This window comes from Oryctolagus cuniculus, chromosome 14, assembly GCF_051225735.1.
Source record: "Oryctolagus cuniculus isolate XC-2025 breed Fujian yellow rabbit chromosome 14, ASM5122573v1, whole genome shotgun sequence".
Lineage (NCBI taxonomy): Eukaryota > Metazoa > Chordata > Mammalia > Lagomorpha > Leporidae > Oryctolagus > Oryctolagus cuniculus.
The window spans coordinates 89,880,507-89,902,732 of NC_142880.1; the positions used below are offsets into that span (position 1 = coordinate 89,880,507).

At 48.3% G+C, this 22,226-nt stretch overlaps 1 pseudogene; it reads right to left on the reverse strand.

The window, feature by feature from the left end:
- Positions 1-15,810: 15,810 nt before the first annotated feature.
- On the reverse strand, positions 15,811-16,198 carry LOC149122427 (ribosomal protein uL24-like pseudogene; annotated as a pseudogene).
- Between the last annotated feature and the right edge of the window lie 6,028 nt (positions 16,199-22,226).

Here is a 22,226-nt window from a genome sequence, read left to right on the forward strand (position 1 = left end):
TACCCAAGGAGGCAACAAGTGATGACCCAAGTATTTGTGTCCCTGTCATCCACCCGGGAGACCTGGATGGAGTTTCCAGCTTCTTGCTTCAGCCTGAGCATTTGGGGAGTGAACCAGTAGATGAGAGATCTCTACCTACATTTCTCTGTGTCTCTGGATTTCTGCCTTTCAAAGAAATAAAATAAATAATTTTGGTGGGCTGGCACTGTGGCATAGCAGGTAAAGCCACCTCCTGCAGTGCCGGCATCCCATACGGGTGCTAGTTCGAGTCCCAGCTGCTCCACTTCTGATTCTGCTGCTTGCTAATGGCCTGCGAAAAGCAGCAGAAAATTGCCCAAGTGTTTGGGCCTCTGCTACCCATGTGGGAGACCCAGATGAAGCTCCTGGCTTCAACTTCGCTGTCTGCTGTCTGCTGTTGCAGACATCTGCATCTCTCTCTCTCTCTCTCTCTCTCTCTCTCTCTCTCTAACACTTATTTATTTATTTGAAAAGCAAAGTTACAGAGAGAGATTTTCCATCTGCTGGTTCACTCCCCATATGACCTCAACAGCCAGGGCTGGGTCAGACTGAAGCCAAGAGCCTGGAGATTCTCCCGGTCTGCCACGCAGGTGCAGAGGCCCAAGCACTTGGGCCATCTTCCACTGCCCTCCCAGGCACATCAGCAGGGAGCTGGATAGGAAGTGGAGCAGCCAGGATTCAGACTGGCCCCCATAAGGGATGCCGGCACTGCAGGCAGCAGCTTTTAGTCACTACACCACAACGCCAGCATCTCTAACTTTCAGATAAATAAACAAATCTTTTTAAAAATGGATAAATGTGGCCCAAATGATAACACAAGTGTGCTGATTATGAGTCAGTGCCGGTCCAGGGTCTGTGCTGGCATGGGATTCTGTCTTCCACTTTGTCCTGTCTACTGAGTGAAGAGCTGAGCGGAAACTGCTTGCTTCTGCACCTGTTCGGTGGCTGGAAAGGAAGCCAATGTCTTGGACAGCACAGTAAAGTGCCAAAGGGCATAACAATAAATCACACTTAACAATCTATAATTTAATGTAAATAAATGTAGTTTTCCAATTATAGTTTTTCATACCTAAGGATCAAAATCAGGGACCAGCATGGCGGCATAGTGGGTTAAGGTGCTGCCTGCGACACTGGCATCCCATATGGGGTGTTAGAGTCCTGGCTGTTCCACTTCTGATCCAGCTCCCTGCTAACGGCTTGGGAAAAGCAGCGGAGGATGGCCCAAGTGCTTGGGTCCCTGCTACCCATGTGGGAGACCCAGATGGAGTTCCTGGTTTCTGGCTTTGACAGTGCCCAGCCCTGGCTGTAGCTAATCAGTGGGTGAAGATATTTCTCTCTCTCTCTCTCTCTCTCTCTCTCTCTCTCTCTCTCTGATGCTCTGACTTTCAAATAAATAAATCTTCTTTAAAAATGATCATCATTTGGCCGGCGCCGCGGCTCACTAGGCTAATCCTCCGCCTAGCGGCGCCGGCACACCGGGTTCTAGTCCCGGTCGGGGCGCCGGATTCTGTCCCGGTTGCCCCTCTTCCAGGCCAGCCCTCTGCTGTGGCCAGGGAGTGCAGTGGAGGATGGCCCGGGTGCTTGGGCCCTGCACCCCATGGGAGACCAGGAAAAGCACCTGGCTCCTGGCTCCTGCCATCGGATCAGCGCGGTGCGCCGGCCGCAGCGCGCTGGCCGCGGCGGCCATTGGAGGGTGAACCAACGGCAAAAGGAAGACCTTTCCCTCTGTCTCTCTCTCTCACTGTCCACTCTGCCTGTCAAAAAATAAAAAAAAATAAAAAAAAAATGATCATCATTTGAAAGCCAGTATACAGCAATTCCACTGTACTGCCAGCAGAAAGGAATTCCCACGAGAATGAAGCCAGGGCACCAACACCCCACCCTGGGGAGACCTGGGGTGAGGGTTTATCCAGGCACTGCAGAAGGGAGCACAAAACACAGAGGGAAAAGCAGAAGTGTGAAGACGCCACAACAGAGCCCCCTTGGCCAAGCATCACCTTCTAAGATTATGGTTACATGCATCCGTTGCAGTTCAAAAATACTAAATGGAAAATTTCATAAGCACACAACTCATACATTTTAAATTGCATGCTGTCCTGAGTTTCGCTGCAGATTAGGGGGATTCCCGTAGCATAATGAGTTTCTTGGGGGAATGGGGTACCTTTCCACTCACTGAAGATTATCAGGCAGAATTACATAGCCACTAGTCAAATATCTGATGAAAGTGATTCAAATTTCGGTTGGAAATTTGGTTCCAATGACCCTTGAAGTCTCACCACTTCTGAAATCTCATGATTCTAAAATTTATACCTCTATCATTGTGTACACAGGACTACAATAGGTTTGTCAGCTTCCATATTGTAATTCGTACAAGAAGCCCATAGGTGGCACTGTAGTATAAGGTGAGACTCCACACACTGCTACTCATGGATTCTCTAGCACTAATTTGGGAATGTCTAGGTTAACACACACATAGAAAGTTTCTGATTTTTAAGCAATCACAAGTTTAACCCTTAGATTCTGAATACTATGTGTAATAGTTCTAGCGTTACCTGAACCTTTCTCTGCTTTAGTTTGCTATCCTTCTTAGCTCTGATCTTCCTTATTCATACTTGAGCTGTGGCACTGAACTTCAGTGTATTTTGTCATTCTTGGACAGCAAAATAAGTCAAATAATAAGTGCAGTGCCAGAACAACTGCTGATTCACATCCTAGGTGTCCCGTATCATCATGAACACCCTTTATCTCAGGGCCCTGGGACTAGAGGCTCCACAGTGCAATCCCCCTTGATTTGAAAACTAACAGTAATAAATTTAAAAAAAAGAAAGAAAGAAAAACCTTAATGGGGCAACACTGTGGGCACCAGTTAAAGTACCTGGGAGAGCAGCAGAGGGTGGCCTAAGTATTTCGGCCCCTGCCACTCAGGTGGGAGTCCCGGATGCAGTTAGAGGCTCCTGGCCTACCCTGGCCATTCAGGCACTGCAGGCATTTGTGGAGTGAGCCAGCTGATGGAAGATCTCTCTCTCTCTCTCTCTCTGGGACTCTGCCTTTCAAATAAATAAATCTTTTTTAAAATTTCCGGCACAAGTTTAGATCAGATTCTCAGATGATTGTCTGCAGCCCTCCCACCTTTGCCTCAGCTGAAGAACACGCATGCATGCATGTTTTTCTTCATGAAACCTAATTACTTAATATCTAGTTCTTCTGGCTGATTGTGCCGCTCATCAGAGCTGCACTTGGTTTCTGCGTGTCTCTGTCTGTATCAGGTCTACAAGACTCGAGGGGGGATTTCTCCTCCTCATCAAGGAACAGCTCCGTCAGCTCCATCAGCGGTGGCTGTGCTGCTACATCCAGGGCTCAAAGACGCCACTTCTTCAAGATCATGACACACGGCAGCATCTCAGCTCGGGCTGGCGCAACCAAGCACCGTAGGTGGATGGCTTTGGCAACAGAAATTTATTTTCTCACACTTCCGCAGTCTTCAAGTCCAAGATCAAGGTGCAAGCACTGTCAGTTCCAGCTGAGGGCCCCTTCCCAGGTTGTAGACGACTGCGTCCTCACTGTGTCTCCCCTTGGCAGGAGAGCAGGAAAGCAACCCCTATGGTGTCTCCCCTTAGAAGGGCACTAGGCCAGCGCCGTGGCTCAATAAGCTAATCCTCTGCCTTGCGGTGCCGGCACACCGGGTTCTAGTCCCCGTCGGGGCGCCAGATTCTGTCCCAGTTGCCCCTCTTCCAGGCCAGCTCTCTGCTGTGGCCCGGGAATGCAGTGGAGGATGGCCCAAGTGCTTGGGCCCTGCACCCCATGGGAGACCAGGAGAAGCACCTGGCTCCTGCCATCGGATCAGCGTGATGCGCCGGCCACGGTGGCCATTGGAGGGTGAACCAACGGCAAAAGGAAGACCTTTCTCTCTGTCTCTCTCTCACTGTCCACTCTGCCTGTCAAAAAAAAAAAAAAAAAGGCACTGATCCCAGCATGAGGGTCTCATCTAAACCCGATTAACTCCCAAGGCCTCCTGCTTCAAATATTATCATCTTAGGAGCGAGGGCTTCAACCTAAAATTTTGCAAGAAAACAACCCGATCCATAGCAAACGGTGATTTTATGTAGTACTTTATAGTATTGGCCTGCTAGTCGATTAGAAATCTTAGTAGAAACAGTTTTGGGGGCTACTTCTCTAAAATGAAATCTACTGGGGCTGGCGCTGTGGCGCAGTGGGTTAAAGCCCTGGCCTGGAGTGCCAACATCCCATATGGATGCTGGTTCGAGTCCCAGCTGCTCCTCTTCCAATCCAGCTCTCTGCTATGGCCTGGAGTAGCAGTAGAAGATGGCCCAAGTCCTTGGGTCCCTGCACCCACTTGGGAGACCTAAAAGAAGCTCCTGGCTCCTGGCTTTGGATCGGCACAGCTCCGGCTTTTGTGGCCATCTGGGGAGTGAACCAGAGGATGGAAGACCTCTCTCTGTCTCTACCTCTCTCTATAACTCTGTCTTTCAAATAATAAAACAAATCTTTAAAAAAAAGAAGTCTACTAAGCTACAAAGCAAGAATTGCACACTCACACCCCCTATTTTACTTTCATTTCAATGAGAAGCCAACTCAGCTTCGCCGTATTCTGGTTTACAGAACCTCTTCCCAGTTCACCCACTCAGCACGGGAGGGGTTTAACCTGTGTACTGTGTGTGAAGCCAAATGCAGTGCAGAGAGTACACCAGAATACCCGAGCATTTGGGCTTTGTGGTGTCGAGACAACGTTGGAATACTCAAATACCGGGAGATTTCATTGTGAACTGCACATGGGATTGAGAAGAACAATGATCTCGGTGCTGTGGCCAGACACCCTGAGGCAGCTACTGAGCCGGGGATGTGGCTCCCAGTTTAGGAAGGTGCCAGGGTAGCAACAGTGACGAGGGAGCCCAGGTGGTCTCGCTGACTGCTCAGCGGCCATGTCCCTTTACCTGCCACAACACAGGACTCACGACTGTCACCCACCACTTCCCAGTCAACACACACATGGCCTCCATCACTTCGCTGCTTCCACAGTTCTCCCTACAGGAGAATGATCCTCCAGTAAGGTGGCCATCAGATGTAAGCAGGGAATGAGTGATGTGATTTAGAACAGGGCCAGCTCCATTTCCCTCAGCAAACAGCTCCAGACACAAACCTTTCACCATGGGGACGGCACTTGTGGAGCGGTGGGTAAAGCCACCACCTACAGTGCCAGCATCCCATATGGGCGCCGGTTCAAGTCCCAGCTGCTCCACTTCCAATCCCACTCTCTGCTATGACCTGGGAAAGCAATGGAAGATGGCCCAAGTCCTTGGGTCTCTGCACCCACGTGGGAGACCCGGAGGAAACTCCTAGTTCCTGGCTTTGGATCAGCACAGCTCCAGCCCTTGTGGCCATATGAGGAATGAACCAGCAGATAGAAGACCTCTCTCTCTCTACCTCTGCTTCTCTGTAGCTCTGCCTTTCAAATAAATAAATAAATACTGGGTGGGAAAAAAAAAAAAAAACTTTCACTGTGGCCTCTGCACAGGCAAGCCACACTCCTACATCTTCCCTGTCCAGTCTTTTCCTAAGTGAAGTTCATCAAATATTCATTGAGTGCCTACTGCATGCCAAGGTGTCCCCATGCTAAGTATGGACATGTAAAACTAGACCATTTGAACTTGCCAATAACCAAGAACTTGCTGAATAACACACACACACACACACACAAAAAAATCTTGGTAAATGTTTTGGTTCCCTTTGGAGCAGGAAGACCCATCAAAAGAAAACTATAGAACTTGTCAGAAGTCTCCACTCATCACACTGTGCTGGAAGCAGAAGCGTGAGTGGTGGAGAGCAAGACTCACACTTTCAAAAGGTACTGAAAACAAACAGCTTAATTCTGCACTACTCAGAATGTCTCACACAGAGAACGCTGAAACGCACTGTGTTGGGAACAAACTAGCCTGGGCGTCTGCAAACCCACTGCGTAGGAAAAGGTACCGTAATGTCAGCATTTCTCTAAGGACGAGGATCCGCCACAGGCAGGAGTGAAGCCAGATGCAGACTGGCTTTTTGGTCACGGTCGTATTTAATCAGCCTCTAAGGCAGGCGCTGTGAGTAGTCTGAACTGTTTTTCCCTGCAAGTAGGACGGCAGGAGAGAAGCTAAAACCGTCCTTCCCTCCCCGGGCATTTCAGACCGCGGCGCCCGCCCCTTCCCTCCCTGAGTTTTGACACTAAGCTTGTGGGAAGCGGCATTTGTACTTCCCACAGTCACAGAGGATTGTGCTGTATTATGTCGTCCTCTAGTGGTTCCAAAATGTCTCTTCTTCTTCCCTGTGGGCAGTGTTTGCCACAGTCACACACCCCGGGTGCTTAACGAGTGTCCGTTAAACGGGCTGGAAGGAATGGCACAGGTCCTGTGTGCCGCTCAGTGACTGGGGCTGGATGATCCAACCTGGCTCAGCTTCACCAGGAGGGAGAGCTTTGCAGGAAGTCAGGCTCCGCTTACATAAGCCGTCATTCATTCCTCTTTAAATGAGGTGGTGTAATAGTTTATCCTGGCCTCCGTTACAAACCAGGTGTTAAGAATCCCAAGAGTGGGGCTGGCGCCGCAGCTCACTAGGCTAATCCTCCGCCTAGCGGCGCCGGCACACCGGGTTCTGGTCCCAGTTGGGGCGCCGGATTCTGTCCCGGTTGCCCCTCTTCCAGGCCAGCCCTCTGCTGTGGCCCGGGAGTGCAGTGGAGGATGGCCCAGGTGCTTGGGCCCTGCACCCCATGGGAGACCAGGAAAAGCACCTGGCTCCTGCCATCGGATCAGCGCGGTGCGCCGGCCGCGGCGGCCATTGGACGGTGAACCAACGGCAAAAGGAAGACCTTTCTCTCTGTCTCTCTCTCTCTCTCACTGTCCACTCTGCCTGTCAAAAAAAAATTTAAAAAAAAAAAAAAAAGAATCCCAAGAGTGCTGGTGTTTGGAGGTGAGGCCTTTGGAAGGTGATTAAATCTAAATGAAGTCCCATGATGGGAGTAGTGTCCTCCTTTTTATCTACTTAGTTGAGAGGCAGAATTACAGAGAGAGGGAGAGACAGAGAGTATCTCTCATTCATTGGTTCATTCCCCAAATGGCCACAACGGCTGGAGCTGCACTGATCCAAAGCCAGGAGCCAGGAGCTTCTTCCAGATCTCCCCTGTGGTTGCAGGGGCCCAAGACTTTGGACCATCTTCTACTGTTTTCCCAGGCCGTAGAAGAGAGCTGGATCTGAAGAGGAGCAGCCGAAACAAGAACCAGCGACCAAATGGGATGCCAGAACTGCAGGCAGAGGTTTAGCCCACTGCATGACAGCGCCCACCTCAGGGATTAGTTAGTGTCTTTCTAAGAAAGCAAAGAGACCAGAGCACCCTCCTTCTGCCTTGCAAGGACCCAGCAAGAAAGCAGCCATCCGCAAGTCAGGCCAGGCGCCCTCAAGAGCCACCTCCTGAACCGTGATGAGAAACAAAGCTTCCTTGTTTAAGCCCCCAGCCTATGCAGTGTTGTCACAGGAGGCAGGGATGACTAAGACAGACTGTGTAGTTTCAAGAGAATCCAGTGCAAAGTTTTTGGATGCTTGGAAACACAAAAATTCAAAAAAAAAAAAAAAAACCTGTAAGTTTTCCATTGATAACAACAGATGCAGCAAGTTAAAGTGTTTAAAGCTTTGGGGCTGGTGTTGTGGTGCGGTAGATTAAGCCACCACCTGTGACACTGGCATCCGGTATCAGTGCTGGTTCAAGTCCCTGCTGCTCCACTTCTGATCCAGCTCCCTACTAATGTGCCTGGAAAAGCAGTGAAGGATGGCCCAAGTGCTTGGGCTCCTTGCCACACATGTGAGAGACGCAGATGGAATTCCAGGTTCCTAGCTTTGGCCTGGTCCCCGTAGCTCTGCTTTTCAACCAAATAAATAAATTTTTGTTTGTTTAATAAATATTTTATTTAAAAAGTGTTTAGAGGCTGCTGCTGTAAAGCAGTGAATCAAGCCACTGCGTGCGACTCCAGCATCTCACACGAGTGCCTGTTCAAGTCCCGGCTGCTCCACTTCGGAGCCTGCTAATGTGCCTGGGAAAGCAGTGGAAGATGACCCAAGAACCTGGGTCCCCGCACCCCCGTGGCAGACCCAGATGAAGCTCCTGGCTCCTAGTTTTGCCTGGCCTAGTCCTGGCTATTGCAGCCATTTTGGGAGTGAACCACAGGACAGAAGATTTTCTCTCTCTCTCTCTCTCTCTCTCTAGCTCTGCCTTCCAAATAAATAAATAAATCTTTTCTTTAGAAAGTGTTTAAAGCTGGTTTCTATTCGGAATTTTGCATGGCGTGGCGTTTCAGAGTGGGCCCTGCTATCTGTCACATCCTGTGAGTGTCTCACTCACTGAGTGAGCTTGTGGCTCATTCGTCTTTCTTTTGTCTCAGCTTGGGATCGGGTGGGTTTAGTTTTGGGTTTTGGTTTTTGGTTTTTGCTTCTATTATGTTCAAGACACCCTAATGGTCAGTTTGGGATGGGGGCTGATAGGCGAGCAAGTGGGAGACACCGTGTGCTTACAGTGTAAGGAGCAAGCAGATTATGCAGATACTAGGTCAGCCATGCTTCAGAGTACCCCAGGAGGGGGGACAGAGAATTTTAAGAGATCCAAGAAGAAAGAGGTCACCTTCAAACTAATTCTCTTTGGATGTTTAATACCTGCCTCTCATTCCTGAAGGAAGATCACTTGGCTGCCGATAAACCGAGATCATCCCACTGCCAATAAACCACAGGAAGCCAGCAGTGGTGCAGGGCGGGCATCATCAGCCTGTATTGAAGCTGTGACTAAGGACAGTCCTGCTCTTCAGGCAACAAAAGTACTGCTGGGTTTCAACCCAGAAAAAATATTCACTCAATGTGGATATTTACTGGCCGGAAGGCACTTTGCCAGGTACTATGAGAAAAGAAAAACATAGCTAAGATAGCAGATTCACTAAAGGAATTTATCACATAGCTGGGACAAGTTGCCTAGAATTAACAATGCAGCACGGTATCAGAACTGAGATCCTGCGAGCCACTCTCCAGTTTAAGCTCAGCTGCTTAAAGTTTTATCAAAATACATTATAGTATATCTGTTAGTATTGAGTTGAGAGGTTTTTTTTTTTCTAAAGTTTTGTCTTTTTTGCACAGAGAAAATATTTTATGTAATTACTCCCCAGTAAAATAGGCTTGAGGGAGCTGCTGTTTTCCTCCGTGTGAGGATGCAGCGAGAAAGCACGGTCCAAGAGCTAGGAAACGGGCCCTCTCCCGACACACACTCGGGAGCTGCCTTGGTCCTGGGCTCCCCAGACTCTGGACCTGTGAGCAAAAAACTTCCATCACTTATAGGTCACCCAACTAGTATGCTGTTAGAGCGGCCCAAACAGGGACATGAAGGAAGTTGTGGGGTGATAGTAACATTCCATATCTTCCAAGGACTGGTTACAAATATTATGTGTTTGTCCAAATGCATGCATTCTGTTGGCATAAACTGTACAAAAAAGTCAGTAAGTACTGACGCTCAGTCAGAGACACAATCAGATTTATGCTGAGGTATTGAGGGGAAATGGGCGGCTATCTACAACTGATTGTGAACAAAGGAGCAACGAGTGGGGAGATGAACAGATACATGAGAAAATAAGCCAAGGTTCCTAGAATCCAGACCATGGGTGTATGTTTGTTATAAAGTTCTTTCAACTCTTCTGTATATTTGGAATTTTTTGTAATAAAATATAGGGGAAAATGCAAAAATATACAATTAATAGGCTTAAAAAGTAGTGCAAAATGGTATCAACCCATCTGTAGATGGAAAATCTCTTTCTGTCTCTCCCTCTCTCTCCCTGTAACTCTGACTTTCAAATAAATAAATCTTTAAAAAAAGAGAAAGGATGCCTTAAACTTATGAGTAAGGAAAAAGAGAAAGGAACTCTGTAGCCTCTGCCAGCTCCCACGCTTGGTGCTTTGATCAGGGTGGTTTGTAGTCTTAGCTCTGTTATTAGTTACACCATTATTAAGAAAGTTTTAAAGTACTAATTTTCAAATTATAAAAGAAATCATATTAAATATATGAAATAATATTCAGGACATTTTTTTAAATGCTTAAAATTTGAAACAAAGATCATTTGAATCACTCATGCCTCCTTTATCCAAAGACTTTCATTGTCACCATAAATGAGTGCCTCCTTCCAATTCAGACTTCAAATTTTTATGTGCCAATTTGAATTTTTTTTCTTAAAGAGGGGAGTTTCCGACACAGGTTGGGTTCTCTGGGAGCAGACACTGATATGAATTTGCATCCAATGTGTCTATTAGGAATCGGTACGTACAGAAGGGAGTAGGAGCAAGCAGGGATGGGCAGAGGGAAAAGAACGCAATGCAGGTCTGATGGAGTCTCCACCCTAGGATACGCTCTCGTAGGTTCTCTCCATTTCCATGCATTGAGCCAAATGACAGGCCTTGTAATCCACTCTGATCAGTCACCCACTGTGGGCCTCTACAAAGCTGCGGCAGCCCTGTAGGAGCTGATGGCTTAGACAAGGCCCCCTGGCAGTGGGATCTTGAACACACATCTCCCTATCTACCAGGGTATACTGCTTTCATTGGCATCGCTCTCGCTATCAATAAAGTTAAAAATATTTACAGGCTACTTGCAAACCAAATCACCCTCTAGAATGCTTCCAGTCTAACGTATGACCCCTTTCCCAACTAAGGAGCCATAGAATGATTCTATCCTCTGAGGTGTCTTGAAGCCCCAATGCCTGGAACAGGAAAGATAGTGAGGAGGCAGGATGGGCAGCAATTTGGAGACAGGGCTAGAAACTGTATGTTTCCCTGGAGTATCAGTGACTACAGCAAAAGCTGTCAATACCACAATCCAGCCTTAACTACCACCAGATGGCCTTTCTCAAACAGGCACTACAGTCAGCGGCTTTACCTGCTATGCTGCCGTGCCAGCCCCCACTTTCCATTTTAAACTGCTCCCTTTTAATGGTTGCTAAAGGGGTTACATACAAGGGCCCCTAAATTGTGGAGTTCAAACTCTAGCCAGTGCTTCTCTTCGCAGCTTTGCAGGTGTGGTACGAAGTCCAGGTCCTGTCTGAGACGCCCAGAGCAGTCACACCTCCATTCCTCTTCCTGTCAGGGAAGGATGTGGAATGATCCAGCCCGGTCTCCCTTTCCTTTCCTGCGCTCAAATAGAGGATGGGAACATCTCTAAGATCAGGTGGAATTATCTGGTGAGTTTGGGGTAGCTTGCTCCACTGTGATACACATATTGTGAGTTAATTTGTATGAGCATCGTATTGAGCATGTTCCTCAGTCTGAGATAAAATGCATTTTAAAAATCTACGAGGGGGCAGCACTGCGGGGTAGTAGGCTAAGCCTCCGCCTGCAGCACCTGCATCCCATATGGGCACCAGTTCACATCCCAGCTGCTTCTCTTCTGAACTAGCTCTGTTTTTGGCCTGGGAAAGCAGTGGAAGAGGACCCAAGTGCTTGGGCCCCTGCAACCCTTTGAGAGACTCAGAAGAAGCTTCTGGCTCCTAGCTTTGGATTTGCCCAGCTCCAGTCATTGCGGCCAGGTGGGGAGTGAGCCAGGGGATGAAGACCTTTCTCTCCATCCCTTCCTCTGTCTATAACTTTACCTCTCGAATCAATAAATAAAATCTTAAAAGCAAAAAAAAAAAAAAAATCCATGAGCAGCTTATTGTTATTCAAGGTTTGGTACCATAGTCACCTGTGCATACTACCTGTTATTAATTACAGACAACCATCTCCACTCTGACTAGTTCACACAAAGGTGAAAGTATTAGGGGGTACAGAGCCTCTTGAAGGACCAGAGTCGCACGCTGAAGCCAGGAAGCCATACGCAAGGCCCAGTCATGTCCTGGAGGCCACTCACTCTGCCCAAAGCTCCTTGGCCATAGCCGCTTGGCACCAGTGACCCTCAGAAGTGGCTCTGCCACTGCCACTTCCAAAGAACCAGATGTCTCCTCCAGGGCAGGGGAAAATCAATGCCCCGTTTGCTGAAGTCAAGTCACCCTGAACACAGCTGGCTGGGGAGGCCCAGGTCCCCTGCCAGAGCCCCAGCTGCAAGCACTCTGGGCTGTGAGCTTTCTGGTTTCAGCCTTGGGAAGGTGGGAAATGCACCAAACAGGGGTAGCGCTGGCGTAGACGCTGCCAGTAAGCTCTTGCCCAAACGCCCCTTGGGTTGCTCTCCCATTTTCACACAAGCCAGGAGCACTCTCAGCACAGCCGGCACCTTCCTCCCCTGTCAGAGACCACTCCCGAATGGCCCCGGATCTCTTACCCGCAGCAGGGACACTGCGACCTGCACGGAACCCGAGCTCTCCAGGGCGGCTATGCCAGAATCACGCTCTTGCTTCCCTTAGTCTCCGCTATTCCGCTTCTCCAGCTCCTCCTGGGGACATTGACCAATAAATCACACCCACGTAAATCCTCATCGCAGAGTTTGCACACGGAACGCTAATAGGCACCTGGAATTGGATCCAGTACGTGGTAAGCACTCAACAAGTGTCTATCGGAAGGAAGGCAGGCGGTGCTAAGCTGCCACTCATGACCACAGCGGTCACAGTCTCATCCAAATTCCTGGGGGTGCCTTATGAGACAGGCTGGTTTCATCAGGCTCCCTTATATCACTGGAATCCGTTACCACTCAAGCGATCAGGAGAAAGTAGCCGAACAGCCACAGCTGAAGAGGACCCTGCCCGTCCAGTGGGTTGTCTTGCCTTCCTGGTTACATATCTTGGACAATTCACTGAGCCTCTGTTGGGTTAAATTCTGTAACAGAAAACAACACCAAATTTGAAAGTCTTCTAAAAAATGAAGTGAATAAGAGAATTTCTTGCAACAGTAATCTCTCCAAATTGAGTTACCTTTCTTCCTCCTTCCAGCTGCCCCAAAGTTAAACTGAGAGAGTAATGTTTCATCATTCTATTTGCTACTGGGTACAAATGAGTCCAACTAGATAAAAGATAATGGCCGGGCTAGAGGCATCTCGGCCAGCACAGGCCAGCAGGAGTTGGCAGTGCCAGACAAGGATATGGCTACATGTTAAGGAGATTAATACTCATGAAAAAGACTAAACAAATAAGTCAATCAATGGAGGATAATGGGAGGCAGGTTTCTCACTCTCAGGAACGAGGGGTACAAACATATAGGGAGGGAAGACTAAGAAACATATAAGGGTGGAGTACAACAGAAAGTAACAGTAGGAACTCCTGGTGGGGGGGGGCGGTGCTGTGGTGTAGTGGTTTAAGCCTCACCAGCATCTCACATAGGTGCCAGTTCAAGTCCAGGCTGCTCCACTTTTGACCCAGCTCCCTGCTATGGCCTGGGAAAGCAGTGGAAAATGGCCCAGATGCATGGGCCTGTGCACCTGTGTGGGAGACCCAGAAGAAGCTCCTGGCTCCTGGCTTCAGATCCACGCAGCTCCAGCCGTTGCGTGCATCTGGAGAGTAACCAGCAGATGGAAGAACTCTCTCTCTCTCTCTCCCTCCCTCCCTCTCTAACTGCCTTTCATTTAAATAAATCGATCTTTTTTTTTATTTTTGACAGGCAGAGTGGACAGAGAGAGAGAGGCAGAGAGAAAGGTTTTCCTTTACCGTTGGTTCACCCTCCAATGGCCGCTGCGGCCTGCACATCGCGCTGATCCGAAGCTGGGAGCCAGGTGCTTCTCCTGGTCTCCCATGCGGGTGCAGGGCCCAAGCACTTGGGCCATCCTCCACTGCACTCCCTGGCCACAGCAGAGAGCTGGCCTGGAAGAGGGGCAACCGGGACAGAATCCAGTGCCCCGACCAGGACTAGAACCCGGTGCACCGGCGCCGCAAGGCGGAGGATTAGCCTATTGAGCCGCGGCGCTGGCCAAATCAATCTTCTTTAAAAAGATTTATTTATGTATTTGAAATCTAGAGTTACACAGAGAAAGAAGGAGAAGCAGAGAGAGAGAGAGAGAGGTCTTCCATCCACTGGTTCACTCCCCTATTTGCCACAATGACCAGAGCTGCACAGATCCGAAGCCAGGAGCCAGGAGCATCTTCAGGTGCACAGTTACAGACAGTGAGAGGGAGAGACAGAAAGGCCTTCCATCCGTTGGTTCACTCCCCAAATTGTCGCTACAGCTGGCACGCTGCACCAATCTGAAGCCAGGAGCCAGGTGTTTCCTCCTGGTCTCCCATGCGGGTGCAGGGCACTAAGCACCTGGGACATCTTCCACCACCTTCCCAGGCCACAGCAGAGAGATGGATTGGAAGAGGAGCAACCGGGACTAGAACCAGCGCCCATATGGGATGCCAGTGCCACAGGTGGAGGATTAACCCACCATGCCATGGCGCCGGCCCCACTTGAGCCATTTTCTACTGCTTTCCTAGGCCATAGCAGAGAGCTGAATCAAAGTGCAGCAGCCAGGACTTGAACCGGCGTCCACATGGGATGCCAGCACTGTAGGTGGCGGCTTTACCCGCTATGCTGCAGCACCAGCCCCAATAAATCTTTAAAAAAAATTCAACAATGAAAAACCAACCAATCCACAAACAAAAAAAAGACAATTCTTTTTATTTCTGCAATTTTTGCTGAAATTTGCATTCAAGATTACATCCCACTTCTTTCAATTGTTCGCCTTTCCCTTTCCTTTTTTTTTTTTTTTTTTTTTTTTTTTTTTTTTTTGACAAGCAGAGAAAGAAAGATCTTCCTTGTGGGGAGCAATTCGGACTAGACTAAGTTACTGGAATTGGGACTTATTCTATGCATCTGCTCTCCCACAATATGGCGCTGGGAGAGAAGAAAACAGCTTTTGCACAGCTGCCTCCAGTTCAACCAATAAACTGTAGGACTTGCTCCTGATTGGAGAGCAGCGTACTCGGCGTGTGGGCAGCCGAGTTAGGATTGGCGGAGGAGGACTATAAAGGAGGAGAGAGACGGCATGCACCAGGAACATCTAAGGGGAACATCTAGCTGAAGGAACACCTGTGCAGCCCCCCGAGAGAGCCAGCCGGCGGTGTGCCGCTCCCCTGCGGAAGTGGGGAATGTGGCCAGGGGGAACTGCCCTTCCACGGAGGTGGAAGGGATAGTAGCCAACCCGGGAAGAACCAGCAGCAAACCCGGGGAGGGCCGAGCAGACGAAAGAACAGCGCAGGGTCTTGTGTCGTTCCTCCACGAAGAGGGGGAGCGACACTTCCTTTTCCATTGGTTCACCCCACAATGGCCGCTGCGGCCGGCGCACTGCACTGATCTGAAGCCAGGAGCCAGGTGCCTCCTCCTGGTCTCCCATGCGGGTGCAGGGCTCAAGCACTTGGGCCATCCTCCACTGCCTTCCCGGGCCACAGCAGAGAGCTGGACTGGAAGAGGAGCAACTGGGACAGAATTCGACGCCCCAACCAGGACTAGAACCCAGGGTGCCGGTGCTGCAGTTGGAGGATTAACCTAGTGAGCCGTGGCACTGGCCCCCTTTCCTTTTTTAAAAGATTTTATTTTATTTTATTTTATTTTGAAAGATAGAGTTATGGATAGAGAGAAGTAGACACTGAGAGAAGTCTTCTTTCCACTGGTTCACTCCCCAGATGGCCGCAACGGCCGGAGCTGCACCGATCCAGAGCCAGGAGCCAGGAGCTTCTTCCAGGTCTCCCACGCGGGTACAGGGGCCCAAGGACTTGGGCCATCTTCCACTGCTTTCCCAGGCAGCAGGGAGCTGGATCAGAAGAAGAGCAGCCAGGACTTGAACCAGCACCCATATGAGATGCCAGCCCCTGCCCTTCCCTTTTCTTACTGGTGAGATCTGGCTTTCCACGGAAGGATCTTTCTTTAGTCTGAGTCCAGTTTTAGTGTAGTGATTATCATCTTGCTGGAGCAAAAGCCCACATGTACGGTTGTATCATTAGCTCTTCCCCACTGCACCCATTCAGTGTACACAAGCTCTTTGCCAATTCGCTGCCTTTCAGAGTGTCCTCCTACAAGCTGAACTTCATCATCCCTTCTGATGGGCATGGATCAAACACTGCACTCCCATCTCAGCTCTTTGGAAAGAGAAGACATAGTCTTCTTGTCAGTGTGGGATTGCATTGAACTTTCTTTTTCCAGTCTTGCTTTGGACAGAAATCACAAAGGGATTGAACGTCACAAAAGGGGAAAACTTGATACAAGTAATTCTCATTCATTCATTTGTCCAATGGTATGAATATATAATTTTTTACTTTATTTCAAGTTAATGGACATTTAAATTTCTGTCCCATCCTTCCCAATCACAAACAATGTTAAAACAAGCACCACGGGGCCTGGTGTTGTGGCATAGCGGATAAAGCCACCGCCTGCAGTGCTGGCATCCCATTTGGGCAGCAATTCAAGTCCTGGCTGCTCCACTTGCAATCCAGCTCTCTGCTATCGCCTGGGAAAGCAATGAAAGATGGTCCAAGCCCTTGGGCCCCTGCACCCGTGTGGGAGACCCAGAAGAAGCTCCTGGCTCCTGGCTTTGGATCGGCACAGCTCCAGCCATTGAGGCCAATTAGGGAGTGAACCAGCAGATGGAAAACCTCTCTCTCTCTGCCTCTCCTTCTCTCTCTGTGTAACTCTGACTTTCAAATAAATAAATAAATCTTTAACAACAACAAAAACAAACACCAAATCTGACTTGTACTGATTTGTAAGCAGAAAAAAAAAGCCTTTTTAAGCACTGGCAGCTGAACTCTATCCTCAGAGTTTATTATTTGTTTCCAATTTATTCTTCCACGAGACTGATGCTGCTGGCCTGAGGACTACACTTTCACAACCAATGTGCCTACATCACACATCCTGCAGTAAAAGTGCTGGGGCAGACAACTGTACAACTTCAACTTTACTCAACAGTACCAAATCACTCTGCAAAGAGGTTTTAACAATACTCTAGCCCCCAAGAAGTGAAGTTCCTTTCTCACATACATACCACAGTTGATGTCATAACACTGTCAAAGTTTTGCCAATCAGAAGAATGTGAATTGGGGCAGGACTGCAGCACAGCAAGCTAAGCTACTGCTTGAGACACCCACATCCCGTATCAGCCTGAGTGCCTAGTTCCAGTCCTGGCACCTTTGCTCCTGACCCAGGTGCCTGCTATGACGACCCGGGAGGCAGCAGCTAATGGCTCAAGTGTTTGGGCCCCTGCCGCCCATGTGAGAGACCCAGATGGAGTTCCCGGCTCCTGGGGAGTGAATCAGTGGAAGGGTTCTCTCTTTCTCTCTCCCTCTCCCTCTCTCTCTCCTCTCCCATGTTGCTCTGCCTTTCATGTAGATGAAAATAAGTAAATATTTTTTAAAATATGCATTGTATCTCACTGTGGTTTCATGTGAATTTCCCTGATTACTCGCCTTCTTATGTATGTCTCTAGTCATTCCAGTTAGGTTTCCTCTTCTGTGCAGTATCAGTTCTTTTCTTTACTTAGTTGCTATCTGGCTTTTTTACTTTAGCTTACATCAAAATCACAACAAATCTGATTTGAAGATACAATTGGATTTTGTGATTCTAGAATCAGGCAACACCTCATCCCATTAAATGGAATGTGTTCTAATGAACAGAGCAGAGATGTTTGACTTTATAAGCAGAAAAGAGCTGAAAATAAAATGGGTTAGTTGTGTCAGTGGCTTTCCATATAGGGTTAAAGCAGACAGGATTCCTTATTAAGCTGTTTTACTGGGATCTCCTGTTTTTCTGGAAAACAACCCCATTTCAAAGCTCAGTCTGATTATGTGACATTTAGTACAAATGAGTCCATTCTAGTTTGGTCTGCTTTGTTGGGGCTTGGTAATAGGAGGCTGGCCCAAAAGAATGCTTTCCCATTAACTTTGTTTTACATTTAAAACTGTCATTTTTAGGACATACTATGAGGAAAATGAATGTACAGTACTTCTTTGGGGAATGCTCTATGGACAGTTACAGTAAATTCACAGGTATATGAGTACAGTAGTCTGTGCTACAATAGAAGAAAAATATAAAATTATATATATATCACAAAGTATAGTTTAAAATTCAAAAACATTATGCTTAGAAAAGAGATGGGGAGGATCAATCTTGTGATTATAAAGTAAACTGAAAGTATTTCATTGTATGGGGCCCACACTGTGCAATAGTGGGTAAAGCCGCTGCCTGCAGTGCCGGCATCCCATATGGGCACCAGTTCAAGTCTCAGCTGCTCCACTTCCGAGCCAGCTCTCTTTTATGGCCTGGGAAAGCAGTAGAAGGTGATCCAAGTCCTTGGGTCCCTGCACCCACATGGGAGACCTGGAAAAAGCTCCTGGCTCCTAGCTTCAGATTGGCGCAGCTCTGGGTGTTGCAGCCAACTGGGGTGTGAACCAGCAGATGGAAGACCTCTCGTTCTCGCTCTCTCTCTCTCTCTCTGCCTCTCCTTCTTTCTCTGTGTAACTCTGACTTTCAAATAAATAAATAAATATTTTAAAAAAGAAAGCATTTCATTGTAAAACTTACAAGAAAAATAAGAAAAGCAAGAGGAGAGAGGGTAGGAGTGAGGGAGGGATGGTAGGATGGGAAGTATCACGCTTTTAAACTTATATATGAAATTTGTTCCCTTTATAAAAATTTTAAAGGGGAAAAAGAAAAAGAAGAGATGGAAGGAGCCAGCTTTGTGATACAGCAGGTTAAGCTCAGCTGTGACTCTCCCTGCCCATATGGGAGTGCCAGTTGGTGTCTTAGCTGTTCCACTTCCAATCCAGCTTCCTCTAATTGCCTGGGAAGGCAGCAAAAGATGGCCCAAATGTTTGGGCCTCTGCCACCCACACAGGAGACCCGGATTGAGTTTCTGGTTCCCAGCTTTGGCCCAGACCTGGCTGTTGCGACCATTTGGGAAATGAAACATTAGATAGAAGCACTCTAGCTCTCTGTCTATGCCTCTGTCCCTGACACTCTGCCTTTCAAATAAATAAATCTTTAAAAAGAAGAACGAGAGAAAGAAAGGAAAGGAAAATAGACTGAAAACAAAGATACAATCAATGCATTGCAGTTTAGAAGTAGGCTTTTTTTGTTTTATGGCTTTCTAATTTTCTGGATTTTCAATTTTTTATGAAACAATGGAGATTGGGTATCAAGCTACCACACAAAACAAAAAGTACATTCACAGTATCACCCTGGACATCCCTGAACTGTGCTGACCCTCAGAAATTCTAACAGTGATTTTAGAACGTTCACCATTGGGGCCGGCGCTGTGGCGCAGCAGGTGTACACCCTGGCCTGAAGCGCCGGCATCCCATATGGGCACCGGTTCAAGACCTGGCTGCTCCTCTTCCAGTCCAGCTCTCTGCTATGGCCTGGGAAAACAGTGGAAGATGGCCCAAGCCCTTGGGCCCCTGCACCTGCGTGGGAGACCCAGAAGAAGCTCCTGGCTCCTGGCTCCTGGCTCCTGGCTCCTGGCTCCTGGCTCCTGGCTTCAGATCAGCGCAGCTCTGGCCGTTTTAGGCCAACTGGGGAGTGAACCATCGAAGGAAGACTTCTCTCTCTCTCTCTCTCTCTCTCTCTCTCTCTCTCTTTCTCTCTCTCTGCCTCTCTTCTTTCTGTGTAACTCTTTCAAATAAATAAATTAATTAAATAAACCTTTTAAAAAAAAAAAAAAAACAGAAACATTCACCGTGATTTTGCTGTCCAGCCCATGTTCCATCTGCCGTCAGAATGGCTGCTGTTTCTTTGGCTGAGCAGCAGATGGAGTAGTGGAAAAGTGACTGAGGACCACAAAAAAATCTGCATTCGATACGTCTCTCTCAGAACCACATCTAATACAGCGAGGCGATGATGGGAGAAGCACCCTGGAACTGGGGCCGAATGAAGAAAAGTAGCTGTTCACATCCCACCTTGAAATGCTATGCAGAATCACGCACCACGCACTGTCACGTTCTCCTCTTATTTTTGTGGTACTGGTTTATGTAGTTGAATTTGCGTAAGCTAAATCTGCATGTGATAAGACTTCATTGTACTTAGTACACTTATACTGGGGAGGGGAGCAGACTGTATTTTGGAAAGGAAAGGTATTCAGGAATTCATAAATATATACACACCTTGTATTTTCATCACTCACTTGTCCTTTCAACAAATACTGCGGCATCGGGATCCCATATGGGCACTGCTGGTTCAAGTCCCAGCTGCTCCACCTCCAATCCAGCTCTCTGCTGTGGCCTGGGAAACAGCCCAAGTCTTCGGGCCCCTGCACTCATGTGGGAGACCTGGAAGAAGCTCTTGGCTCCTGGCTTCAATCTGGCCCAGCTTTGGCCATTGCTGTCATTTGGAGAGTGAACCAAGCAGACGATCAATCTCTCTCTCTCTTTCTCTCTCTCTCTCTCTCTCTCCCTCCCATATAAATCTACCTTTCTTTTTTTTTTTTTAAGATTTATTTATCTATTTGAAAGGCAGAAGTACAGAGAATTAGCTAGGAGCTGGATCAAAAGTGGAGTAGCCAGGACTGAAACCAGTGCCCATATGGGATGCCAGCACTGCTGGTGGAGGCTTAACCTTCTACGCCACAGTGCCAGCCCCAACTCTGCCTTTCAACTAAAAAATTAAATAAATAAATATTTTTTAAAAAATACTGCTGCGTGTCTGCTACTTCCATCATGGGCTGCATGGTGGAGGAGACAGAAGAGGAGTGTGAAAGACTCTTCATCCCTCCCCTGCTACTAATCTATCAGACAAATAAAGAAGATCATCTGTGTTAAGGAAGAGCATAGTACCGGGAGAACATGCAGCAGGCATAGCTGATCCACACAGAGGACTTCAGGAAGACGTCCTGAGAAGAATCAAAAGGCTGGTGAATGCTTTAACATGGGACCAGCAATGCGTGGAGCCAGATCATCCTGCCTCGTGAGGGCAGTTCAAGGAATTTTCATACAGATTTTTTAAACTAATTAATCAATTTGAAAGGCAGACAGACACAAATGTCCCACCCACTAGTTCACTCCCCAGATGACTTGTTCAACAACCACAGATGGGCCAGGCCAAAGCCAGCAGCCAGGAACTCTATCTGGGTCTCCCATATGGGTGGCAGGGACAAGTACCTGAGCCATCACCGGCTACCTCCCAGGATGTGCACTACCAGAAAACTGAAATCAAGAGTGGTGGGGGATGTGGGCATCCTAAGTGGTATTTCAGCTGCTATGCCCAATGCCCACCCCTTGAGACAGGGGTTACTGTTTTATTATTTATTTTAATATTTATCTGAAAAGCAGAGACTCAAGGCTTGCAATTGTCAGAGCTGGATCAGGCCAAAGCCAGGAGCCCAGAACTCAATCTGAGTCTCCCAAGTGGGTGGCGAGGACACAAGAACCTGAGCTCTTATCTGCTGCCTCCAAGGGTCTGCATGTACACGAATCTGCATCAGGAGCAGAGCACCAGGGACCTGACCTCTGATAAGGAATGTGACCATCCCAGGAAGCATTTTTTTTTTTTTTGACAGGCAGAGTGGACAGTGAGAGAGAGAGACAGAGAGAAAGGTCCTCCCTTGCCATTGGTTCACCCTCCAATGGCCGCCGCGGCCGGAGCACTGTGGCACCGCGCTGATCCGATGGCAGGAGCCAGGAGCCAGGTGCTTCTCCTGGTCTCCCATGGGGTGCAGGGCCCAAGTACTTGGGCCATCCTCCACTGCACTCCCTGGCCACAGCAGAGAGCTGGCCTGGAAGAGGGGCAACCGGGACAGAATCCGGTGCCCCGAGCGGGACTAGAACCCTGTGTGCTGGCGCCACAAGGCGGAGGATTAGTCTAGTGAGCCGCGGCGCCGGCCGCCAGGAAGCATCTTAACCACTGCACCAAATGCCTGCCCCCTGAGATAGTTAAAAAAAAAAAAAAAAGTATCCATTTATTTGAGAGGCAGAGTTACAGAGAGAGGGAGAAATAGACAAAGACCTTCCATCCATTGGTTCACTCCCCAAATGGCTGCAAAGGCCAGAGCTGGGCCAATCCGAAGCCAGGAGCTGGGAGCTTCTTCCAGGTCTCCCACATGGGTACAGGGGCCCAAGCACTTGGGCCATCTTCTACTGCTTTCCCAGGCTATAGCAGGGAGCTGGATCAGAAGAGGAACAGCCTGGACATGAAGTGGCACCTATGTGGGATGCCAGTGCCTCAGGTAGGGGCTTAATATATTACACCACAGCACCGGCCTCAAGATAGGTTTTCTTACTTTATTTATTCATTTTTTCCTAAGATTTATTTGAAGGGCA